Source organism: Sus scrofa, chromosome 7 (assembly GCF_054392235.1).
Source record: "Sus scrofa isolate SSC_HxYL_T2T_F1_AM1 chromosome 7, Sscrofa_HxYL_maternal_Yorkshire_Landrace_v2.0, whole genome shotgun sequence".
NCBI lineage: Eukaryota > Metazoa > Chordata > Mammalia > Artiodactyla > Suidae > Sus > Sus scrofa.
In genome coordinates, this window is record NC_139389.1 from 74,134,819 (window position 1) to 74,150,352 (window position 15,534).

Here is a 15,534-nt window from a genome sequence, read left to right on the forward strand (position 1 = left end):
TTTTTTATGGCTGAGTTATATTCCATTGTCTATATGTACCATATCTTTATCCACTCCTCAATTGATGGATATTTAGGTTGTGTCCACATCTTGACTATTGTAAATAGTCCTATAATGAACATTGTGGGTGCATGTATCCTTTTGAATTATGGTTTTCTCTGGATAGATGCCCAGGAGTGGAATTGCTAGATCATATGGTAGTTCTATTTTTAGTTTTTTGAGGAACCTCCCCACTATTTTCTGGTTGTAACAATTTACATTCCCACCTATAGTGAACGAGGCTTCCCTTTCTCCACACCCTCTCCAGCATTTATTGTTTGTAGACTTTTTAAAAAAATTATTTATTTGTTTATTTTATTACTCAGTGAATTTATTACATTTATAGTTGTACAGTGATCATCACAATCCAATTTTATAGGATTTCCATCCCATAACCTCAGCGCACCTCCCCTCCTCCAAACCGACTAATATTCCATTGTGTATATGTACCACATCTTCTTTATCCACTCCTCTGTTAATGGACATTTAGGTTGTTTCCATGTCTTGGCTATTGTAAATAGTGCTGCAATGAAACTTGAAGGACGTGTCTTTTCGAGTCATGGTTTTCTCTGGATAGATGCCCAGGAGTGGGATTGCTGGATCAAATGGTAGTTCTATTTTCAGTTTTCTGAGGAATCTCCATGCTGTTTTCACAGTGGTTTCACCAATTTACAATCCCACCAACAGTGGAATAGGGTTCCTTTTTCTCCATACCCTTTCCAGCACTTATTATTTGTAGACTTTTTGATGATGACCATTCTGAGTTGTGTCAGTTGGTACCTCATAGTAGTTTTGATTTGCATTTCTCTAATAATGAGTGATGTTGAACATCTTTTCATGCGTTTTTGTCCATCTGTATGTCTTCTTTGGAGAATCGTCTGTTTAGATCTTCTGCCCATTTTTTGATTGGGTGGGGGTTTTTTGGTCTTTTTTGGTCTTTTTGTCTTTTTCAGGCCACACCTGTGGCATATGGAAGGTCCAAGGCTTGGGGTCGAATTGAAGCTGTAGCTGCTGGCCTATGTATGCAACAACCACAGCAATGTGGGATCCAAGCCACGTCTGCTACCTACACCACAGCTCGTGGCAACACCGGATCCTTAACTCACTGAGCAAGGCCAGAGATCAAACCCACATCCTCATGCATACTAGTCAGGTTCGTTAACCACTGAGCCACAATGAGAACACCTGTTTTTTTTTGATATTGAGCTGCAGGAGGTGCTTGTATATTTTGGAGATTAATCCCTTTTAATCAGGGATGCTTCATTTGCAAATATTTTCTCCCATTCTGTGGGTTGTCTTTCCATTTTGTTTATGGTTTCCTTTGCTGTGCAAAAGCTTTTAAGTTTAATTAGGTCCCATTTGTTTATTTTTGTTTTTATTGTTATTACTGTAGGAGGTGGATCTGAGAAGATGTTGTGGTTTATGTCAGAGAGTGTTTGGCCTGTGTCATCTTCTAAGAGTTTTATAGTGTGTTGTAACTATGAGAGGGAGTTGCCAACGTGTTGAGGGTGACAGAGAAAGATATGGAAATAACCCGAGCCCTGGGTAGCTCTGTAGGGCTACTGAATTACAAAGATGTAGAACAGATTTGGAGCTTCATGAGCTGTAGGAGAATAAAATCTCCTTATTGTTTAAGCCACTTTTCAATGGATTTTCCAATGAACTAGGGTGCTGGCTAAGAAACCAGCAAGAACTGGCGGGACACTAGGAACCAAGCAGAAGCACAGTTGTAAAACTGTGGGAACCAGCATCCAAGAAGGCCCTCAGTGACACTGATCTCATGAGATTCATGTCCTGGTGAAGTTCTCTCCGCCATTGAATAGGGCTGATGTGTGAACCAACAGGGTGCTGTGGAAATGATGTGTGTGTCATAAAGGACATTATAACTTCTGCCTTGTTCTTTCTTGATTATATACTCTGAAGGAAGCCAGCAGTTATATTGTGAGGACATTCAAGCAGCCCCATGTAGGGCTCCATATGGCAAAGAACCAACATCTCCAGCCAACCACTTTTTTTTTTTTTTTTTTGTCTTTTTGCCTTTTTCTAGGGCCACTCCTGTGGCATATGGAGATTCCCAGGCTAGGGGGCGAATTGGAGCTGTAGCCGCCGGCCTACGCCAGAGCCACAGCAACATAGGATCCAAGCCTCATCTGCAACCTACACCACAGCTCACGGCAACGCCGGATCCCCAACCCACTGAACAAGGCCAGGGAACGAACCCGCAACCTCATGGTTCCTAGTTGGATTCGTTAACCACTGCGCCACGGTGGGAACTCCTCCAGCCAACCACTATTGACTGAGCCATCCTGGAAGTAGATCTTTCAGTCCTAGTCAAGCCTTCTGAAAACTGCAGCCTCAGCCAGCATCTTGACTGCCACTGTGGTGACAGACCCTGAGCCAGAACCACCTATTTGTTTCAAGGGGTCAGAAACCATATGAAATAATAAACGCTTCTTGTTTATGGCAGGTATATTTGGGGGTAATTTGTTGCATGGATAACTAATACAGAGGCTTAGGCATTCTGGGTCTCCCCCTGCCCCACCTCCACCACACACCACATGGTGCGTTGATAGCTCCAGGCGCCTTGATAGCTACTCCAGCATCATTTGCAAGTAGGGATAGGATTCCTGGTCAGAATCCTGGTGAGCTGCTCACTTATGATCAACTTAGGGTATGATCAGCCTTCAGTCTAAAGGTCCTCGGGGAGTACAGCCGGGAGGGGTTGGGTAGTTTGAGATTGGTGTGTGTGTGTGTGTATGTGTGTGTGTGCGCGCACATGCGGGTAGTATGCATAGGGTATGTGAATCAGTGTGGTTCTCTTGTGCCCTCTGTCCCCAGGGTGACTAGAAACCCTACTTTACTTGTGATACCTCTTCAGTTTATAATCCCTTCTTCTGATCAATTCTTAGAGCTATCCTTCTCTTTATAAATTCTACAAAGACTCATTCTGACTCTTAAATAGTGTTTTGAGAACTCTGAAATTGTGTTTGTTTTCATGCTGAGCCTTCTGGGTCATGTGTGTTGAAAACACATTCCCTGGCAGGCAGCAAGTGAGAGCTGCACAGAACAGGCTCCAGGCCTGTGGAGAAACACTTGTAGGAAGGAACTAAGTGATACTTGCTCAGGATTCTTGTAAATTCTCCTGCCTCCCCTGGACCTGGCTATTGATGTAGGGGCCTCATGGTGAAATCGGTTATATAAAACCTAGGGTTGCTGGCCTCTCTGGGCCTTGAAATTTGCTTTAGGGGTTAGGGTGTTTTCTTCCAGTAACTCAGGAATTAAGTCATTACTGTTGTTGGAAAAAAGGAAAACCTCAGCAACCCCCCTAAATTGTGCAACTCTCATTGCCTGAAAACTAAAGAGAGAAGGAATTCTTTTTTTCCCCCTTTTTTTTAGAGCCACACCCACGGCATATGGAGGTTCCCAGGCTAGGGGTCCAATTGGAACTGTAGCTGCTGGCCTACGCCACAGCCACAGCAATGTGGGATCAGAGCCACATCTGTACCAGACATCACAGCTCAGGGCAGCACTGGATCCTTAACCCACTGAGTGAGGCCAGGGATCCTTATGGATATTAGTTGGTTTCTTAACCTGCTGAGTCACATTGGAAACTCCAAGAAAGGGAATTCTTAATACAAAGAATTGAGGGCTGCTGGTTTTCAGATAACATTTGTGTTTGAAGGGAGAAAGGCTTCCAGAGCAGGAGAGGCACCTCTCACCCTACACCCTTGTCCTCCTCATCCCTCCTGCCTTTTCCTCAGTGTGAGAACCAAGCAGACAGGCATCTGTTTGCAATCTGAATCTCTCCATTCTTTTAGCAGTGATCACTTGTGCCTATATTTGCTGTTCGCACCTCTCTCTGCTTTCTCGTTTTGCAATAAAATGATATTACTTGCCTTTCTAATCTCAAAGGTGTCTCTTGTATTAGGATATAGACTTTGTCAGTGAACTGTTCCCTATTTCCTTCACCCAAAGTGTAACAAGCTGTTTTCAGTTCTGACTTTCACAGGGAAAAACCCTAATAGCAACTCCAAATTCTAACCATTGGCTTATGTCAGGGTCCCTTTTCCCTTTAGCAAGGGCCAGTTTAGGGTCTGAATGGGTACCATTCATCTTCCTGCACTGTCGTCTATGTGGCTAATTGAAGGGCCTGGCTGGGGCTCAGGATGATTTTTTAGAACTTATGCTGCGAAGATTTAATTTTGGATTCCTAGACATTGGAAACTTACCACAGAAGTCATGAGGGAAGTGGGATGAAAAGAAAAGCATACAGGCTTCTAAAGTCAGCCAGACTTTCAGCTCAAAAGACCATATGGTGAGGGGGGAGTTCAAGGTGGGACTGAGTCCAAGTTCTACCACATCCTTAGTATCTACAGTGAGTTAGCACTAGTGTCTCCTTCACATTGTCATTGGAATGCAGTGAGTTAATATATTAGAGCATTTGGAATGGGACCTGACTCAGTGCAGTATTTGCTATTGTCCTTACTATTATTCCTGGTTCTGTCATCCTGGGCTATTAAATTAACTTCTCTAAGCCTGAGTTTCTTTGCCTCTAAAACAAAACAATCCCATGTGGTTCTGGCAATTGATGTGCACAAAATTTCTAGTCCAGTTTCTGGCATATGGTAGAAGCTCTCTTAAGGATATTTTGTCTTAATATATATGATGAACTACTGCCACCTGCTTTACCTTGCTCTCTTTGAGGCCCTGTAGGTGAAGAAGAAATACCAGGCTGCATTAGGACAGTGATGGGATGCACAGAACTGAAAGCAGCTCCAAAGCAGCATCACTGCTCCATGGCAAGCTCATTAGAACCTCATTCTCAGCCAGTCTGGATTTCCATGAAATGTTTCCTCCTGGACCAAGTGAGTCTGACTCAGCCTCTTTAATCTTGGTGACCATGGATGGAAAGAATAAAATCCAAAACTGATTTTTAACCAGGTCTCCAGCAGGGACCTTTGTGAACTTGGAGACCCTGGGAGAGATCTTGACAGTTTCTGCTAAGACCTTAAAACAGGCTGAATTACTCCGAGGCCCTTCCTGCTCAGTGACTCTTAACATTTAGCACCGAAGCCTGATTATCGTGTGATAATCGCTGCATTAGCTTGTATTGCTGCTGTTGCTCATAGGAGCCCTTCTTGTCATTCCCAGACCTCTTGTCTACTGTCCTGACCTCTCTCTCTGTGCACATTTGGAATATTTCTCATTGTCCCTCTCAGCTTTGCTTGTTATTCCTCTGAACGACTTGGCAATCTCTTGTGTCTCCAATGCATGGTATTCTGTTCATCCCATGTAGTGTCACCCTCCTCTGGAGCATTCCAGATGGTTTTGTACCAAGCAGAGCATATGCCTCTTTCTTCCCTTGATTACTTGCTGCATTTCTTGGCTCTTCTGCATTGTCCTCCATTTGATTTACTTCTGGAGTATTTATTGCTGAGGTGACATGCATAACAAATGCCCCTGGGCATTTATTATGGTTAGGTTTGAACAGTTTCTATTTCCCCTCAGTGTCCTTGATGTCTGATGCTTTTGGTTACTTGCTCTTGGAAGCCTCACAGTTTGCCAGTGTTTACTTCACAAAAATTCAGGCCTCTCTTTCAGGTTATGCAATTTTTTTCCACCCTCGTTGCATAGAAGTCTTCAGTTAAAAGTGATGCCTTACCAGTGATATTTATGATTTCCTTGTCTCTTCCATTCTGTGTAAAGGAATTGCTCCAAGTATTTATTGCTGTGTAAGATCACCCAAATCTTAGTGGTGTAGACCACAGTTATTGTTTCTCAAGCATCTTTTTGTTGGCCAGGCATAGCTGGGCAGTTTTCACTTGAGGTTTCTCCTGCGGTTTTGATGTTATGTAGAACTGTGGTCATCTGGAGAACTGAAGGGGCTAGCCAACCAGCAGCCTCACTCGTGTGGCTGGCAGTTGATGCTGGCTAGGGCTCAGTTGGGGTTGTCCCACTAAAACAATTATACCTGGTCCCTCCATGTGACAACTCAAGCTTCTCAAAGCTTGGTAGACAGGTTCTGAGGAGATGCATTCTAAGAGTGAGCATTTGAAGGTGAAAGATGGAAGCCTAGCATGACCTGGGGTGCACTTGACTGAGGTGAGTGGGCTTCACAAGGGAGTGAATACTGAAAGCTGCTATGCTTTGTTGGGGGAACTGGCTACCTCAAGGGTGAATAGCTATTCTGTTCTTTGTACTGTTCTTTATTTCAGTCAGACAGGCCCTTTTTTTAAAAAGTTTTTTTTTTTATTGTTATTTCCCCAATACAACTTTTTTCTTCTGTACAGCATGGTGACCCAGTTACATATACATGTATACATTCTTTTTTCTCACATTATCATGCTCCATCATAAGCGATTGGACATAGTTCTCAGTGCTACGCAGCAGGATCTCATTGCTAATCCATTCTAAAAGCAATAGTTTGCATCTATTAACCCCAAGCTCCCATCCATTCCACTCCCTCCCCCTTGGCAAGCACAAGTCTCTTCTCCAAGTCCATGACTTTCTTTTCTGTGGAAAGGTTCATTTTTGCCATATATTAGATTCCAGGTATAAGTGATATCAAATGGTATTTGTCTTTCTCTTTCTTATTTACTTCACTCAGTATGAGAATCTTTGGTTCCATCCATGTTGCTGCAAATGGCATTAATTTGTTCTTTTTTATGGCTGAGTAGTACTCCATTGTGTTTATATATGACATCTTCCTGATCTAATCATCTGTCAATGGACATTTGGGTTGTTTCCACAGACAGGCCCTTTTTGACATGGGTTTTTCTCCAACCCTTTTGGGTGACTGGAGCATTAGCTGCAGGCAGTTTTCCCCTAGTAGCCAACTCCAGATATGACATTCCCAGAGCTATCCTTACCACCCATCCCTGCTGCCAAAGGGTCTGTCTTCCTCCTTGTGACTCTTAGATGGGCAAGCCTCTGCTAAGCTAAAGAGGGGACTACAAGGCAAAGAGCCCTAGAGTGGACCTTAAGAGGCCTGTTTGTTTTTCTTTTAGTCCTAGCTTTCAAGTAGCAAGACTGACCTTGAACAAGGTCTTTGATCTTTTCTCAAGTCCCCTGCTAAGCTCTGAAATTCTACCACTCTAAGGAGCCATCTTGAATGTGCATCTCCATTGGGTCAAATGCTCTACTTCGACCCCCTGAGCCTATCAAGCCAAAGTTTCAGTACTGATAGAGGAACTGTCACTGTCCATCAGTCCTTGCACAGATGGACAGTAACCATTCAATAAGAAAAAATTGGAGGGGTGAAACTTAAATCTAGAAACCTAGATAATACCATTGTTTTCAAGATCTTGATGGTAAACACGGCTGGATTATTTATTACTGTTTTCATTTGGAAGAGCATAACCCTGTGTATGTAAGGCTTTGCTTTTAGAACTTGGAACTTGTTTCGCATGGTCTCTGCATGGGTCCCTTTGCCATTTAACAGGCAGTTAAAACTGGTGCTTGTTGACAGATTGATATTTTGCAAATAACCCTCATGCCCTCATACTGGCCATGATTACCTCAAGCTGGAGGAACTGGAGGGAGGCCAAGGGTCTGTGGTCATCTGAGTTTGCTTTTTTTTTAAGGCACTGGGCTGTTGAAACCTTGAATGTTTTCCCTTTGGGATGGTAGAGGGGAAAGAAAACAAGAAAAATCTGTGAGAGTGGAAGAGGACCAGTTCAAGTGTAAATGAAAATATATTCTGTCCCCCTCTCAAGCCCCCATCAGAGTACCTCAGTTCCTAGGCTTGTTCCAAGTGGAAGCTGACCTAGGCTTTCCTGCCCTTATAACCATTTGACATTTGAGAGGACAAACAAAGGGCTCCGTCAGGAAGAGGCTTAACTCTGTTAATGGCTACAAATCACTGGCTGAGGAGAGTGGCCCTGGAGAACTGGGGTTCAGAGAGGTCCTTTGAGGCCTTCTTTTTATTTTAGGGAATCGAGTTTCAAAGAGACTGCTGATACCCAGGCCCCAGGATTTCCTGATGGTCTGGGAGGCTTCCAAGCCTAAAACTGGCCTCTTGCTTCTTTTTTTCAACAAGACAAAATCTCTCTAAAGGAAACATAGTTCAGCTCCAAAAGAGACTTGAGACTTATAGAAGGAAGCAGAATGAAGTGAGCTAAATCCAAGGGTTTGGGTTTTGTTTTTCTTTTCTTCTTTCTTTCTTTCTTTCTTTCTTTCTTTCTTTCTTTCTTTCTTTCTTTCTTTCTTTCTTTCTTTCTTCCTTCCTTCCTTCCTTCCTTCCTTCCTTCCTTCCTTCCTTCCTTCCTTCCCTCTTTCTCTCTTTCTCTCTTTCTCTCTCTCTCCCTCTTTCTCTCTCTCTTTCTTTCTTTCATTCTTCTGAATGGCATATGGAGGTTCACAGGCTAGGGGTTGATTTGGAGCTACAGCTGCTGGCCTACGACACAGACACAGCAACATGGGATGCTAGCTACATCTACGACCCACACTGCAACTCATGGCAATGCCAGATCCTTCACCCACTGAGTGAGGCTATGGATTGAAACCACATCTCATGGATCCTAGTTGGGTTCATTTCTGCTGAGCCGCAACGGGAACTCCAGTTTTTGTTTTCCTAGTGACACTCACATGAAAAGAGTAAAAGGAAATATTCTCAGTTGGAATAATTAAAATAGGCTAACATTTCCAGCAATTTCTTTAAGAAAAAGACAGAGTGGATTTTTTTAGGATGTGGGATAGGATAGTGATCATGACCTAACCTAAGGGTTGTAGCTGACTCTGTCACTGATCTGCTGGCTCCCATCTTCACCCACCCCCTCTGCCAATCGTATTCTATTTATTTTTGTCTTATTTTGTCTTCACCTTTAGCAGAGATTTTTATATCACCCATGCTTAATTAAATCAAACCTACTCCTGTTGTGAACTGGAGGAATAGAGCACGCTCCAGCTCAAAGTAATAGCACACTCTCTCTCCAGCCTTCGCTGAACCCTGTTAAGCAGCTACGGCCCCAGCGCTCAGGCTGGAAAAGGTGTCCTTGACAGTGGTCATGGTTTTGACCTCTGAGTTCTATCACTTCACCAAAAAGTCCCTAAATTAACAAGGAAGGGACTAGAAGGCTGATGCCTGAGGCCAAATTCTGACCTCGGAACAGAAGAAGAGAAAGAGTAGAGTAATTCTGCTGAGGAAGGGTCATCTGTATATGACAGAGGGAGGACAAAAACCAGGAGAGGAATTCCTCATTTCCCTACTAACTCAGACTTACTTGCAAATCTGCCATCTGCGGGATGAGAACGTGGACCTGGGCCTGGAGCAGAGAGGCCAGGTCTGGGGAAATGAGCCCTGGCCACCCAGGTGCAGCAGTGTGGATGTGGAATTTTTATTTGCCTGGCACCAGCTGGTTAACTAGCCATTTTGGGTCTCAATGGACTTTTCTTGGGAACGCTGGAAACAGTTTTCTTCTCCTCTAAAAGTATAACAAAGCCCACCAGGGTATTAATCTTATCAGAAAATCCTGGGAGTCATCTTCAGTTTGCCCAAGGGCTAGAGGGAATATTTATATCTTTTCCTACTAGCTTGAGTGAACCTCACCTGAAGGCCTTTCTCTTTGTTTATATTCTAGGGAAATCATTCCCTCACAGAATAAATTTCAAGACATTTCCAATACACCTCTCAGTATTTTTTAGATTGGTAGGGTGGGACAAGGATTGAGAAAAGACAAGGCCAACTGGAATGATATAAATAATTTTAGTCAATAGTTTTACGCATTTCTTTATCAAAGCTTTCATCATTGTTACCAAGAGAAAAGAGCTAACTGACTAGGAGCTGGAGCTGGGCCTCAGGAATAAACTTTTGTCCAGAAACCTGTTTATTTATGTCCAGCCCTTTAGGCCCTAGTAGGTACAGTAATTAAGACCTTCCGCCAAGTGGTTCAGTTTAGACCAGGCATGAACCCAGCCCAGTCCAGGCCTGGTACTATTTCAAAGCGATGTCACCACTGGCAGGTCAAGTCTGCTTCATTTCTTGTGTTCTTAGGGTGTAGCCCACCCAGGGCTCAACCCACTGATGACTTTACCCTCAACTCCATCGGGAATGTCCAGGCCAGATCATATGTTAATACCTCCTAGTTTTGAATGTCTCCTCTGAGTTATAACATGATGTTAAGTGTAATATAATTTATCATTTAGTCCTTGTGACAACTTTGTAAGGCAGTTGTTTGTCATTAATCCTGTTTTAAGTCCCCAAATGAAGCTTAGAGAGGTTAAATGACTTCCCCAAGTTGAAGTGCTATGACCTGAAACCAGGCCTATCTGGTCCCCAAATCCAAGCTCATTAACACCATGATATATTGCTGGGTGTTTTTCTTGCTTTCTTAACTTTACTCCACTTCCCATTAGAGGTTGAACCTTTTCCTGAACCCTGAATTCAAGTGTTAGAGCCCTACTTAACTCTTACCAACTCCTTTCCCAAGAAAAGAATACCATTGTACTTTTTCAAATTAGATTGACTTCCGTAGAGCTGTAGTTTGTCACTGGTTAATTAGAAGAAATGATTGTATCAACCCAGAAGCTTCTGATGCCACATGTTAGATTTTTTTTTTTTTGTGGATTAAAAAAAAATTTTTTTTACTCAATGAATTTTATTTCAGTTATAGTTCTACAGTGATCATCACAATCTAATTTTATAGCACTTCCATCCCAAACTTTCAGTGCATCCCTACCCCCCAACCTGTCTCATTTGGAAACCATAAGCTTTTCAAAGTCTGTGAGTCAGTATCTGGTCTGCAAAGAAGTTCATTCTGTCCTTTTTTTAGATTCTACATGTCAGTGATAGAATTTGGTGTTGGCGTCTCATTGTCTGACTGACTTCACTTAGCATGATAGTTTCTAGATCCCTCCATGTTGCTGCAAATGCCGTTATTTCTTTCCTTTTAATGAAGATCTTTATCCACTCCTCTGTCGATGGACATTTAGATTGTTTCCATGTCTTGGCTATTGTATATAGTGCTGCATTGAACACTGGAGTACACATATCTTTTCGAGTCATGCTTTGCTCTGGATAGATGCCCAAGAGTGGGATTGCTGGATCAAATGGTAATTCTATTTTTAGTTTTCTGAGGAATCTCCATACTGTTTTCCACAGTGGTTGCACCAATTTACAATCCCACCAACAGTGTAATAGGGTTCCTTTTTCTCCATATCCTCTTCAGCACTTATTGTTTGTAGACTTTTTGATGATGGCCATTCTGGCTGGTGTAGGGTGGTACCTCATAGTGGTTTTGATTTGCATTACTCTAATAATGAGTGCTGTTCAACATCTTTTCATATGTTTTTTGTCCATCTGTATGTCTTCTTTGGAGAATCGTCTGTTTAGATCTTCTGCCCATTTTTTGATGGGGTTGTTCATTTCTTTGGTAGCCACATCTTGGATTAAACCTCTTGGGTAACCTTGCTGGTGCAGATCAGACCCAACTTCTTTAGACATAGTGTTTTAAAGAGTTGGTTATCTTAAGGAAGCCAACACGAAGCCTGGTTGGTTCCCAGCCCTGCCCACTCCTGATGTACTTTCTCCCCGACCCTTTGCTGTAGCATATCTCACTGTAAAGCCCACATGGGTTATGGCAGATTCTGAGCCTTAATGATTTGGAAACTTTATCAGCTCACTTGAGGCAAGTGCCTTTTGGAAAAACTTGTATTTTCTAACCATCTCAGAAAAAAAATTGTGAACAATAATGTCTCTTTATACATAATTTTGTCTGTTTCTTTGTCATTGCTTTCTGTTCCAGAACACCCAAATCTCTGAATTAAAACTCTAAGGAAATCAGTTGAGTCATCCCAAAGCTGCATGACAAGCCAAGCATTAGAGCAGAGGAATTTGAATTGTCTTAAAAGATATTTCATCAAGACCCATTTCTGACTTCTTGCTCTTTTCTGTGAATAGAACTCTCCTCCCAGCCAGTAAATCTGAAGACCTGGGTTCAGGTCCAGGCTCTGTTATTCATTATCACTGTGGTCACTGATGAGGCATTTAACCTCTTCAAACCCCTGTTTTATGGCCAGCAAATGGGAAGTAATGATATCTTCTATATGACTCAACATGTTTAAATCAAGGTTATGGAAAAGAATGCTCTGTATATAGTACTTTTTGTTAGGTAGGCCGTCAAGTTGATTTTTCACTTTGAAACCTTGTGAAACCAGTTCTTTGTAAGTCACGAATCTCATCATTCATCCCGAACTGCCATTTTTCTGGGGAAAGATGTGGTTGCTTCACAAACTTTAATGTGCACATGAATCTCTTGGGTGGACTTGGGTTTCAGCCTTTCTAACAAGTGCCCACATTTTACTCTCCAGGTGATGCCGCTGGCCACACTTTCAAAGCAAATTTTAGTTGTTGGTGGCAGGGTTCTATGCAGATCCTCAATAGCCCATATATTTCAAGTTCAGCATGACTTCTAAAAAGCCAAATCCCAAGGTCATTTTGTGTGCTCACCATAGGTTGAACTTCCATGCTCTCCCTCTTTCCTTTGCTTTACATGGATTTACTTCCCCTGAATTTTCCTCCTAAATGTCTCACTAATCCTCTTTAGCCTCCCCCTGTAGATTCCTCCTGATTGATCCTTTAATGTTGGTGTCCGTTCAGGTTCCGGCCTTTGCCTTCTGATCATTTTTCTCTCCATAGATGATCTCAAGAATTGACTCCTTTGTTATCTTCTCTTGTTTTTGCCTAAACAGACTCAATGGATCCTTTTTCTATACCCACATGACATCCTGTTTTAAGATTTACTCTAGCACAGGACAGTTTTATTTTATAGCATGATAGTACAATTATTTTTTTCACGGGCTAAACTTGCTTTTTGAGAGCAGAGTACAGCTTGCCATCTTTGCCTCCTTTGTGCCTAGTGTGGTGCTCAGATACCGTAATGCCTGACGAATAAACAAAGGCAGATTCTAGGCTTTAGGGAAGAAGTGAGACTCAGACATCTGAGCAGGCCAGATGGCAAATGTTAGTATTTGGACACCCTGTAGAAACACAAAGCGCACTTAAATTCTGTTGTGTATGCATATGTGTGTGTAAATTACCTTTCTGGATGGTCTCAAGATACCAATAGCATCAGGGGAAGACACCTGAGCCATGTTTCCTCTCTAAATTATTTCTGGGCTCCTTTTTCAAACTTAAACAATAGGCTGTCAAAGCTGTCAAAAAGAGGAAGCATGTTCCTTATGGGAAAAATTACTTATCATGCTCTTCTATTGTAAAAAACAAAGCCAGCCCTTTCAGAGAAAGAAGGTTTTAGTCCTGCCAAAATTGTGGTTTCTAAGAAAAGTTTTACCACACTCAACCTCAAAGAGGACCTAGAAAGGCAGGTAAATGACTGCCAGCAGGTGATATGTCCTTAGCCCAAATTCCATATGGATTTGGATTCAGTTCAATCCAACAAACAATACTCACTCAATATTTTCTTTGTGTTGTGCTTGTACTAGGTTAGGGATAGAAAAATAAAATAAAGACTTGGCCCCTGTCCCCCAGAGAGCTGAGTCCAGTTGAGACATATATATATGTAGGTTTTAAGGGCTGCACCCTTGGCATATGGAAGTTCGCAGGCTAAGGGTCGAATTGGAGCTACAGCTGACAGCTTACACCACAGCCACAGCAACTCAGGATCTGAGTCACAGCAACTTAGGATCCGAGCCACATCTTTGACCTATACCACAGCCCTTGGCAATGCTGGATGATCCTTAACCCACTGAGCAAGGCCAGGGATTGAACCTGCATCTTCTTGGATCCTAGTCGGGTTTGTTAACACTGAGCCATGACGGGAACTCAGAGACAGATATTTAGATAAATAAGGGCAACTCAATGTAGGAATGTTTAACAACTATTTACAAATTACTATAGCTCAGAGAAGAAGGAATGACTGGAAAAATAGAAGAAAAAATATTTTGGGAGGGGTCTCCATCCCTACATGCATATCTCTTGAACCACCCATCAAAGGTCAAACTGCAGGCATTCATATGCACAAATCAGTTTAAAGCTAATGATTTTAGTGACTATGATCTGCCCACAATGCACTCAAGAAGGTTTTGCTGTAGGGTCATATATAGAAACAAGATTTAAAAAATGGAAAATCTAGGGTCATTAGAGATGCTTCAAGCACTATATGACGGGAAATAGAAGGAGCAGCAGGAAAGTCTGCCTGGGAGCTGTGAAGTCCTTACCAGGGAACACTGGTGTCTGGGATGTTGTGGGTCTTTGCCTCCCCATAGTGGGTTATGCGTGCTGCTCCTAGAGTTGTACATGATTCTGGATTTCCTTGGTCAGACCAAGTCTTAGGGGAGATGGCACAATGGCTAGGTCATTCAGCTGTGGGGGGGAGTCTGCATGGAGAACAGCTGAACAATAGCTTTGTTGCTGGGAAGCTATGAAGGAGGCTGCTGCAGCTGCATTTGGACTGTGGCAGCAAAGTGGTAAAGCAAAGGACAGAGCAGGGGCAGCAGGGTGGAGGAGGGAAAGAAGAGAGAGGAAGAGAACAGAAGAAAAGCAGGAGGAGGAGGAGGGGGAGGAGCGAAGGAGGAGAAAGAGGAGTGAAGGAAAGGGAAGAGAGGAGAAGAGACGGGCGGGGAAAGGAAGGGCGGAAGAGAGGATAGAAGCAGACACACAGAGATGAGTGGGGGTGGGTGTATTGTTGAGGAGTCTTTGATGGTGAGTTCCCAGATTCTATTTGGGCTTCTTGAACTGAAAAATAAGCCTTTATTACGAGGAGCCAGGCTACAGGGATATCACAGAATCCAAGGGTGGAAATGCAGCTGCATCTTGGAGAGATGATGGGACCAGACACTGAAAAGGTGTCAGAACCGGTCTATTTCTCACCATGCTCCTCATCCTCTCTTGTTTGCAGACTTGTCTTCTCTGCTAATTGGTCTGCCTTGCTGGCACAAGATCCTGCTCCCCCTTTAACTTCTATGTTTATATGCTCCTTGATCAAGACACCAGGCCAGACTGAATCCACTTTGAGTCTTACTCCCAATTCTAGTTGCCCCAGAGATTCCAAGGGTCTCTTCCTGGTCTAACACCTGTGGCCGCAGAGTGGGAGCAGGTTAGGGGGCCTGCACATGGTGATCAGAGATCCACTCCTCCGTCAAGGGGGCGATAAAGAAGTCAGCCTTAACTGAGAGCCCACTGTTAAAAGTTTATGCTATAACAAGAGCACCACAGGTCAGAGAGAGAGCTGCTCCAGTTCCTATTAGCTTTTCCTTTGTGAAGCCCTTTCCATTCTTCTTAAGAGATTCCGATTTCTTATATAAATCCCACTTTGCTTAAGTTAACTTGAATGGGTTTTCTATGTCTTGGAACAGAAGAGCCTTAACTAAGATTTTTAACAGTCAGAGAAGGGACAAAAGAAGGCCCTTTAAATTTAAGCAACTGGAGTTCCCCTAGTGGCTCAGCAGGTTAAGAACCCTACATAGTGTCTGTGAGGATACAGGTTTGATCCCTGGCCTGCTTAAGTGGGTTAAAGATCCAGCATTGCTGTGAGCTGTGGT